We start from the raw sequence: 10718 nt of genomic DNA, 5'->3' as shown, positions 1-10718 counted from the left end.
GGCTGAGTGCCAAAGAATTCATGTTTTCGAACTGCAGTGCTGGAGAAGATTTTTGAGAGTCTCTTGGACTGCAAGGAGATCAAACCAGTCAATCCTAAAGGAAATCAGTCCTGAATATTCATTGGAAGAACTGATGCTGAATTTGAAGTTCCAATACTTTTGCCACCTGATGCGAAGAGCCGACTCATTGGAAAAGACCCTGAGTCTGGGAAAGATTGAAGGCAGGAGGAGAAGGGGGCAACAGTGGATGAGATGGCTGGATGGCATCAATGTCTCGATGGACATGAATTTGAGCAAACTCGGGAGATAGTGAAGGACAGGGAAGCCTGGAAGGCTGGGACAGCCCCAGCCTTGCTGTCCATGGGGTCACAAAGAGTTGGACACGACTTGGTGACTGAACAAGAACAGGTACTAGAGAGAGGAGCTAAAGCATAGGATGTGGGAGAAGGCCTGTTTGGGCAAAGCCTCATGGAGTTCTACTGGGTTACACATAGCAGTGTTCTTTAAGTAATACTGTTGGGAATATCAAGCCGCATTTATCATTTTAGATGAAAGAAAGGTTGTATAGAAAGGGGATATTAATCAAAGATTCAAACATTTAGTTTGGGAGCCCAATAGCATCATTGGTATGTTTACCATTACTGTTTGTATCACTGCTCACAAGGGGACTCCCACACACTCACTTAGAATCTATGCATTTTAGACTATACAATAGTGTCTCATGTTTTTAGTAGTGTTTTTCCCCTACGTATACCACCTTCTACTCCTCTTACTGAATATGTTTTTGTGTAACCATTTGCCATTCATCAAATCCACTTTGGATTTGTTTTTGCTTTCCAGGTGATCAAACAACCCTGATGATTTAGCGTCCCCTGGTAATGCAAGGTGTCTATGCCTGCTTCATTCATTTCAGGCATCAATTCATAAAGATAACAAAGTTCAAGCCCAAGAGTTTAGATGACTCTCAGTTGATTCATGTCCCTTTTCAAGGCTTCAAAGAAATGACACATAGTCCAGTACATAGCAGGTTCCCTAGGTAAACTCATCACATTTAATAGGTTTACTTAATAAATTTATGAAATGCTATTGATACTATCAGGGCTTCTCTGGTGGCTCAGAGGTAAAGAATCTGCCTGCCAATGCAGGAGACTTGGTTTCGATCCCTGGGTCAGGAATATCCCCTGGAGAAGAAAATGGTAACCCGTTTCAGTATTCTTGCCTGGGAAATCCCGTGGACAGAGAAGCCTGGAGGGCTACAGTCTATGGGGTTGTAAAGAGTCAGACATGTCTTAGTGACTACATAAACAACAACAAAAACAAATTGGCACTATTGCTTTTATTTTCTTAAATTTAAGTGTGACCAAATGTTAAAAATACATGTATATGTTAGAGAAAACATGATTTTATAGGGAAAAATTTTTAAAGATGAAGTGTTTTGTTCAATTAGAATGTAATTGCTTTACAAAGTTGTGTTAGTTTCTGCTGTACAACAATGTGAATCAGCCACATGTATACATGTATCCCCTCTCTCTTGAGCCTCTCTCCCCCTCATCCCACCCCTCTAGGTCATCACAGAGCGCAGAGCTGAGTCTCTGTGCTCTACAGCAGCTTTGCACTTGGTAGTGTACATATGTGATTCCAAATTTCCAAATTCGTTCTCCCCTCCTTTTCCTCCCCCTCCCTTCTGTGTCCACAAATCCATTCTCTATGTCAGTGTCTCTATTTCTGCCCTGCAAATAGGTTTATCTATACCATTTTCTGGGGGGCTTTCCTGGTGGCTCAGTGGTAAAGAATCCACCTGCCAGTACAGGAAACACAGGTCGACCGCTGGGTCAGGAAACACAGGTCAATCCCCCTGGAGGAGGAAATGCCAACCCACTCCAGTATTCTTGCCTGGAGAATCCTGTGGACAGAAGAGCCTGACGGGCTACAGTCCCTGGGGTCACAAAGATCTGAACACAACTTAGTAACAAAACAACAACAATGTCATTTTTCTAGACTCCCCATATATGGTAATATGTTAATATCAGAAGATTTAATCCAAGTAGATATTGGCAGACAGACTTCCCTTAGTGTACGTGCTGGTCACTTTCTGGGTTAGCTTTACTCTAGTAAGTAGACCTTTGGGGTTTCAACTGAAAGCCTGCAGTGTTTTCAGAAGCACCACACACTGGCAGGCAGTGTGCTCTCCATTTCCTTTTCCCTTCAGCTCTGTGCTTCTGTTTAAAGACCTTCTCAAACATCAGTCATAGCTTTCATGCACCAAGTATCCAGAGGAACTCAGCAGCCCTGGTTCAGGGCTTGCCCTGCCTGCCACCTTCACCTCTCAGTTCAGTTCAGTTCAGTCGCTCAGTCATGTCTGACTCTTTGCTACCCCATAGACTGCCACACACCAGGCCTCCCTGTCCATCACCAACTCCTGTAGCTTGCTCAAACTCATGTCCATCAAGTCGGTGATGCCATTCAACCATCTCATCCTCTGTCGTCCCCTTCTCCTTCTGCCTTCAATCTTTCCAACAATCAGGGTCTTTTCCAATGAGTCAGTTCTTCGCATCAGGTGGCCAAGGTCTTGGAGTTTCAGCTTCAGCATCAGTTCTTCCAAAGAATATTCAGAACTGATTTCCTTTAGGATGGGCTTGTTGGATCTCCTTGCAGTCCAAGTGACTCTCAAGAGTCTTCTCCAACACCACAGTTCAAAAACATCAATTATTCAGTGCTCAGCTTTCTTTATAGTCCAAATCTCACATCTATACATGACCACTGGAAAAACCATAGCTTTGACTACTCAAACCTTTATCAGCAAAGTAATGTCTCTGCTTTTTAATATGCTGTCTAGGTTGGACATAGCTTTTCTTCCAAGGAGCAAGCAAGTCTTTTAATTTCATGGCTGCAGTCACCATCTGCAGTGATTTTGGAGCCCAAGAAAATAAAATATGCCACTGTTTCCATTGTTTCCCCATCTATTTGCCATGAAGTCATGGGACTGGATGTCATATCTTAGTTTTTTGAATGTTGAGTTTTAAGCCAGCTTTTCACTCTTCTCTTTCACTTTCATCAAGAGGCTCTTCAGTTCTTCTTCACTTTCTGCCATAAGGGTGGTGTCATCTGCGTATCTGAGGTTATTGATATTTCTCCTGGCAATCTTGATTCCAGGTTTTGCTTCATCCAGCCTGGCATTTCTCATGATGTACTCTGCATATAAGTTAAATAAGCAGGGTGACAATATACAGCCTTGATGTACTCCTTTCCAAATTTGTAACCAGTCTGTTTTCCATGTCCCATTCTAATTGTTGCTTCTTGACCTGCATACAGGTTTCTCAGGAGGCAGGTAAGGTGGTCTGGTATTCCCATCTCATTAAGAATTTTCCACAGTTTGTTGTGATCCAAGCAGTCAAAGGCTTTGCAATAATCAATGAAGCAGAAATAGATGTTTTTCTGGAACTCTCTTGCTTTTTTTATTATCCAGTGGATGTTGGCAATCTGATTTCTGGTTCCTCTGCCTTTTCTAAGTCCAGCTTGAAAATCTGGAAGTTCTCAGTTCCCCTCTCTGGAAGTTCATCTCTGAGAGCATGGCCCTGAAGTTCTCCTGCTTTGATATTTTTTCTATGTCTTCAAATTTATTTATTTAATTACTCAACTTTTTTAGTTGCTTTCAGCAACAGGTTTGATCTGAATCTGTTTAGTCTGTCATTCCAGTAAGCAGAATTCAAGGGCCTGTATGTAGGTTCTCACTTCTCAATAAACTTACTCTCTCTCTCTCTCCATCAAGTCTGTGTCTCACATCCAGCCACTATTTGCCTCCTAATGCCCCAAGCTGGCTAAGCATGTAGCACAATCTTTTCACTTTTATATCTAATACAATTAATTAGTTAATTAAGCAAGTCACTAGAAGTTATTTATATATAGAAAATAATTTATTGAATAAAATCTGGAATTTGAATGGAACTGACATGATGACAACACACAGAAACCAAGTTAAAATATTAATATATTCAGTTCAGTTCAGTCGCTCAGTCATGTCTGACTCTTTGCGACCCCATGAATTGCAGCACGCCAGGCCTCCCTGTACATCACCAACTCCTGGAGTTTACTCAAACCCATGTCCATCAAGTCAGTGATGCCATCCAACCATCTCATCCTCTGTCGTCCCCTTCTCCTCCTGCCCCCAATCCTACGCAGCACTCAGGTCTTTTCCAATGAGTCAGCTCTTCGCATGAGATGGCCAAAGTATTGGAGTTTCAGCTTCAACATCAGTCCTTCCAATGAACACCCAGGACTGATCTCCTTTAGGATGGATTGATTGGATCTCCTTGCTGTCCAAGGGACTCTCAAGAGTCTTCTCCAACACCACAGTTCAAAAGCATCAATTCTGTGGCGCTCAGCTTTCTTCACCATCCAACTCTCACATCCATACATGACCACTGGAAAAACCATAGCCTTGACTACACGGACTTTTGTTGGCAAAGTAACGTCTCTGCTTTTAAATATGTTATCTAGGTTGTCCATAACCTTCCTTCCAAGGAGTAAACGTCTTTTAATTTCATGGCTGCAATCACCATCAGCAGTGATCTTGGAGCCCAAAAAATAAAGTCTGACACTGTTTCCACTGTTTCCCCATCTATTTCCCATGCAGTGATGGGACCAGATGCCATGATCTTAGTTTTCTGAATGTTGAGCTTTAAGCCAACTTCTTCACTCTCCTCTTTCACTTACATCAAGAGGCTCTTTAGTTCTTCTTCACTTTCTGCCATAAGGGTGGTGTCATCTGCATATCTGAGGTTATTGATATTTCCCCTGGCAATCTTGATTCCAGCTTGTGTTTCTTCCAGCCCAGCGTTTCTCATGATGTACTCTGCATATAAGTCAAATAAGCAGGGTGACAATATACAGCCTTGACGTACTCCTTTTCCTATTTGGAACCAGTCTGTTGTTCCATGTCCAGTTCTAACTGTTGCTTCCTGACCTGAATACAGGGTTCTCAAGAGACAGGTCAGATGGTCTGATATTCCCATCTCTTTCAGAATTTTCCACAGTTTATTGTGATCCACACAGTCAAAGGCTTTGGCATAGTCAATAAAGCAGAAATAGATGTTTTTCTGGAACTCTCTTGCTTTTTTGATGATCCAGCGGATATTGGCAATTTGATCTCTGGTTCCTCTGCCTTTTCTAAAACCAGCTTGAACATTAATATATTAGATATCATCATTGCTTAAAAGTCCTTTAGTCTCACTTGAGGGTTTCCCTGGTGTCTCAGATGGCAAAGAATCTGCCTGCAATGCAGCATACCCCGTTTTGGCCCCTGGGTTGGGAAGATCCCCTGGAGAAGTGAAAGGCAACCCACTCCAGTATTCTTGTTGGGATAATCCCATGGACAGAGGAGCCTGGCAGGCTACAGTCCATGGAGTGACAAAGAGCTGGACATGACTGAATCTCACTTGTACCCTGACCAAAAAATCATTGTCTATGACCAAATTTCTACTCATATATCACTACTCTCAGTCCAGGGTCTGTGCGATTATAACATAATAAATTCTGCATATGCCCACTTTCCTGCATCACTGTAAGATTTTGTAAACAGTTGCCATTGAAACCATATCTTATAAATTCTATACTTCTTGGCACTTATTCTTTCTTCCTTCTGAGAAAGGAGTCTGTTATAAACCACGATATTCTAGGGCACTGGTGCATCATTTTATTTTTGTAAGGAAGCCAATGCATGAAAAGTCAAAATGTTTATATGCTCTCTTGCAGTTATCACAATAAAAACTCATTTACCATGTAGGATGGAATAATATCTATTATTATAACAGGAATTACATAATTTTTGGAAGAGAAGAATGCAAGTGAAAAAACTGACCTTTTATTGCCACTAATATTTCAATATCTAAGGAATAATTGAACATGGCAACTTAGAGGCAAATTTCTAACTTTTCAGCATGACTGGGAGCATGAAGAATGGACTCTCGCCTTCACAGAAAAAAAATGGCATCTCAGCTGAGTCACGTGATTGAGTTAAAAAGAAACTGTAATAGGACTCTTGACAATTCCCTCTAAATATTAATAAAGTCAATGTCAGATGGTTAAATTTCAAGTAATAATTTAAAGATAAAATAGTGAACATGGAAAATCCATGATAACTGTGAAAATGCAAAAGAATAATAAGCTTCATTGAATTCTTATTCAATAAAGGCCTTGTGATAGATACTTTACATAATTGTCATCTTTAATCTTCACTAAAATCTTCATAACCCCACACCAGCATACAGAAATAGGAAATGTCCTCAGGATTGAGTTAAGCAAGCATATTAAGCAGTTACAAATTCTGTGCGGAAAGAGTATTATAGCAATTGGCTTTCTGGATTAGATTTATTCTTAATTAAGGTACTTAGATGTCACTGATGTACCTTTTGTTTCTAAGTCTTACTCACATCCCATCCTTATTGCTTGATTTCCCAGGGTCCCTTGAAAGCTGGCTTATATTTAAGTTCTGCTCATAAGGTAGCTAGCCTGATATCAGAACTATGAAGGAAAAAGGATTTCTTATCTATTTCTCTTTCTCTACTTGTCATAGACTCCCTGAAGGTGGCTTCATTTCTTCCTGAACTAGTCTTTGGTCAAGTAGCCACCCGTGATCCACTTGATAATTTCAACAATGACTGGGTAGCTACTCCTCCGTGATTCCAGGCTGGCTCTTGTCGTCCCTGCTTCACTGTTCTATCTCTGTCTTGGGTGAGCACTCATCAACCACAGGTCTCCTCTTTCAAGGGCCAAACATAATTATATCTTTATTATTGTTCAGTCACTCAGTCATGCCTGACTCTTTGGACCCCATGGACTGTAGCTTGCCAGACTCCTCTCTCCATGGGATTTCTCAGGCAAGAATACTGGAGTGGGTTGCCTTTTCCTTCTTCAGGGGATCTTCCCCACCCAGAGACTGAATGAACCTGCATCTCCTACTTTGGCAGGCAGATTATTTATTTATGAGCCCTCAGGAAAGCCCAATTATGTCTTTATCACAGTCCATAACTGATATTAGTTGTCCCAGCTCTCTGGCCTGCATTCTGCTAATGCCACTGCCTCATCTTATGACCTTCACTCTACAGATCTGTTTCTTTTGTTGTTGTTGTTCTTGCACATCCAATTTCTTTAGTTAAAAAAAAAAACTTGAATATGTTAACAAACAGAGGTATTTTACAAAAGGAAATGACAAAATAGGGTGGGGGGAGTTCCTTTCTTAGAATTCTACTGATCTGCTTCTGATCTCTGAGTTACTTGACCTTTCCCTCTCAGCCTTTCCAACACTTAGTATCTAGTACATTTTATGTTTTCTGGACTAAAATGGAATGGTGAACTTGGCCAGTTTCTATAGAGCAAATAATTATGATACTAGACATGGAGCATTATTGCTAAAAACAAAAGATTGAATTTCATTGCTTTCTACTCACAGTCACAGCACCTGCAATTCCCAAAGGATAAATTGTGATACAATAACTCATGCTCTGGAGAGTGATGCGAAAAGCAATATTTAGTTAGGAATGGCTTGAAGACTCACCTTTACCTTTCTAAATCCAGGTCCCTGAACAGCCTCCTGGTTTTCAGGTGATATTTTTGTTTTATATTTACTGTATGAAACAAGGCTCCCCAGGAGGCGCTAGTGGTAAAGAACTCACTTGCCAGTGCAGGAGACATAAGAGATGCAGATTCAATCCCTGAGTCGGGAAGATCACCTGGAGGAGGGTGTGGCAACCCCCTCCAGTGTTCTTGCCTGGAGAATTGCATGGACAGGAGAGCCTGGCGGGCTACAGTCCATAGGGTTGCAAAGAGTCAGAAACGACTGAAGTGACTTAGCAAGGCACATATGAAAACAAATATCAAGCCTGATAAAGATGAACTACCTCAACAGCCGCTGCTATCAGGTCACCCCACTCTTATGTGTCTTTCTTTCTAGGTCGGTCATCCTGCCTCCTGACTGGACTCTTCTCTCTTTCAAGTTTTAGGTTGGCCAAATATTTCCTTCAGCCTTATCATTATGTAAGTAACTTCTTCCATCTGGGGGGAGCTTCAGTATCTATAAGACGGCTCACAGGACACGGCTCAGAATATTACCTATAGCTCTTGAGGAGGAACTAAAGGTCTTTGACTTTATGCTTAGGGACTAGACTATTGTTCTTTTGTCTTGCTGGACTGTTTTCTTGTTTCTGCATTTTCTCACTTCTCTGATTAAACTTTTTCTTTGGCTAAAGTTTTTCCACAGACAAAAAGCAGGCAGAGGACATGGTGGGGGAAGAAATGACCATGGGCTCCTGCTCCGTTTCATAAGTGCCTTTCTTTCTGGAGAACACTCATAAGTTATTTCAGAATGACCAAACAGAATGCCAGCTATTAATGCTTTAATTAATGTTGTCATTCAATCACTCAGTCATGTCCGACTCTTTGCGACCCCATGGACTACAGCATGCCAGGCCTCCTTGTCCCTCACCATCTCCCAGGTTCTCCAAGTTCATGTCCATTGAATCAGTGATGCCATCAATGAATCTCAAATTATGATAAAGGCTGGCTGGATTTGCCACAAGGAAGTGTATTGGCTCACTTTCCAAAACATGTGGTGAAACATGAGGTCACCATCATTACTCGAAAGGCAGAAGGTAAAATAAGACTGAGGAGGCTACAGCCAGGCCCCTCAGCTGCAAAAACATCCCCAAGGACTTGTTTCTTATTGTAAAGATAATGCTCGAAGATACCAGTTTCAGGGTTTTTCTTTTCTTTTTTTTAAGACTTTATTGAATTTGGTACAATATTGCTTCTGTTTTATGTTTTGGTTTTCTGGCCATGAGGCACGATCCCTAGCTGCCTAGAGATCGACCCACACCTCTGCATTGGAGGGTGAAGTCTTAACCACTGAACCACCAGGAAAGTCCCTCAGCTTCAATTTTTTAGAGTATTTATTTTTATGAGAGTTGTGCTACTTCATAATAAAAAGCCACTGCATATTTACTCTCATAAAATAATAGTATCTATGGGGCACCTATCCATCACGTCACCTTTAATTCTCCTACCAACCCTGCATTGAGCTGTGTGTCCCCTGGTATTGCTATGGATGGTTTGAGACATGATGAATGAGGGCCCTGGACATTCAAGGGAAGCACGTGGTGGAAGTGATCAATAGTCACCAAGGGCAGTGTCATTTTCCTGATCCCCCTGATGCTAAAGTCATAGGTCAGGTGGCTGAGGGGCAGGAGGTATTGGGAAAACTAGAGAAATGAGAGTTGGGTGTAAAATAAAGCCTGCATAATCATAATGAGAAAAAAAACAAAACAAAACATGACAGCGTGTTTGTCTAGCTTTCCTATTAAAGAAGATAATAAGAGTAAAATCAGTGTATACTAGTCAGGGTTTTCCAGAAAAGTAGAGCCAACGGAATATGTGTGTGTGTGTGTGTAGGCATATACAGACTTCCTAGGTGGCGCTACTAGTAATGAATCCCCCTGCCAATGCAGGAGACTTAAGAGATGTGGGTGCAATCCCTAGGTCAGGAAGATCCTCTGGAGCAAGGCATGGAAACCCACTCCAGTATTCTTGCCTGGAGAATCCCATGGACAGAGGAGCCTGGTGGGCTATGGTATTAAAGTTGCAAAAAGTGGGACATGACTGAGCAACTTAGCATGCACACATGCACACGCAGACGCATATACATGGAGAGAGAAAGAGACATTGGCTTATTTTAAGGAATTGACTCACACTTGTGGAGGCTTGGCAAATCTGAAACCTACAGAGTACACAGGCTAGAGGCCTAGAGAAGAACTATAATTCAAGTCCAGAGGCATTTGATTGGCAGAGAGAAAGAACTGTAGACTCAAAACTTCTTTAAAATCTCAGTGTGCCTGATTTTGAGGGGTATGATAGCAACAAGATTAGCTGTTAAGCAGCCAGAATGAAGAAATAATTATGAATTACATTTTCAGATTAATAGTCAAGGAACATATTCTTTTTGGAGAAATTTAGTAATGAACTTGGAGAAGGCAATGGTACCCCATTCCAGTACTCTTGCCTGGAAAATCCCATGGACGAAGGAGCCTGGTAGGCTGCAGTCCATGGGGTCGCTAAGAGTCGGACACGACTGAGCGACTTCACTTTCACTTTTCACTTTCATGCATTGGAGAAGGCAATGGCAACCCACTCCAGTGTTCTTGCCTGGAGAATCCCAAGGACGGGAGAGCCTGGTGGGCTGCCGTCTATGGGGTCACACAGAGTCGGACACGACTGAAGCGACTTAGCAGCAGCATCTCTGAACAAGCCCAGGGGCTCAGAGCTTCACTCCCTAACCGCAAGTTTCCACCGCTTCCAGGCTTCACCAGACAGAGGTCCCGGAAGCAGAGCCTTCACGGCCATCTGAAATCCCTGTGAGGCCTGGGGCCGCCTGCACACACTCTCTCACACACACAGCCCGGCAACGGTTAAAGCTTTTAGTGAGTCGGACGGTGGCAACGCTGCAGACCCACCATGATTCAGTCTCATTGCAGACCTTGACTGGCTCACAGCAAAGTTTCCTTTTAGGAGGCCACGTAAAAAGGCCAATCCATGACCTCCAGCTGGTGTGTGTTGGGCAGCCCTTGGGGGGGGAGCTGGAGAGAGTCCATCAGCCCTCGCACTTTGTGCTCTGCATGCTCAGAGTCCTCTCTAGGCTGAATTTATGACCTTTCCATCAACTGCTTCTTTAA

The sequence above is a fragment of the Giraffa tippelskirchi genome, chromosome 4 (genome assembly GCF_054371585.1).
Source record: "Giraffa tippelskirchi isolate mGirTip1 chromosome 4, T2T-mGirTip1v1.2.pri, whole genome shotgun sequence".
NCBI lineage: Eukaryota > Metazoa > Chordata > Mammalia > Artiodactyla > Giraffidae > Giraffa > Giraffa tippelskirchi.
Note: the sequence above shows the minus strand (reverse complement) of the source record.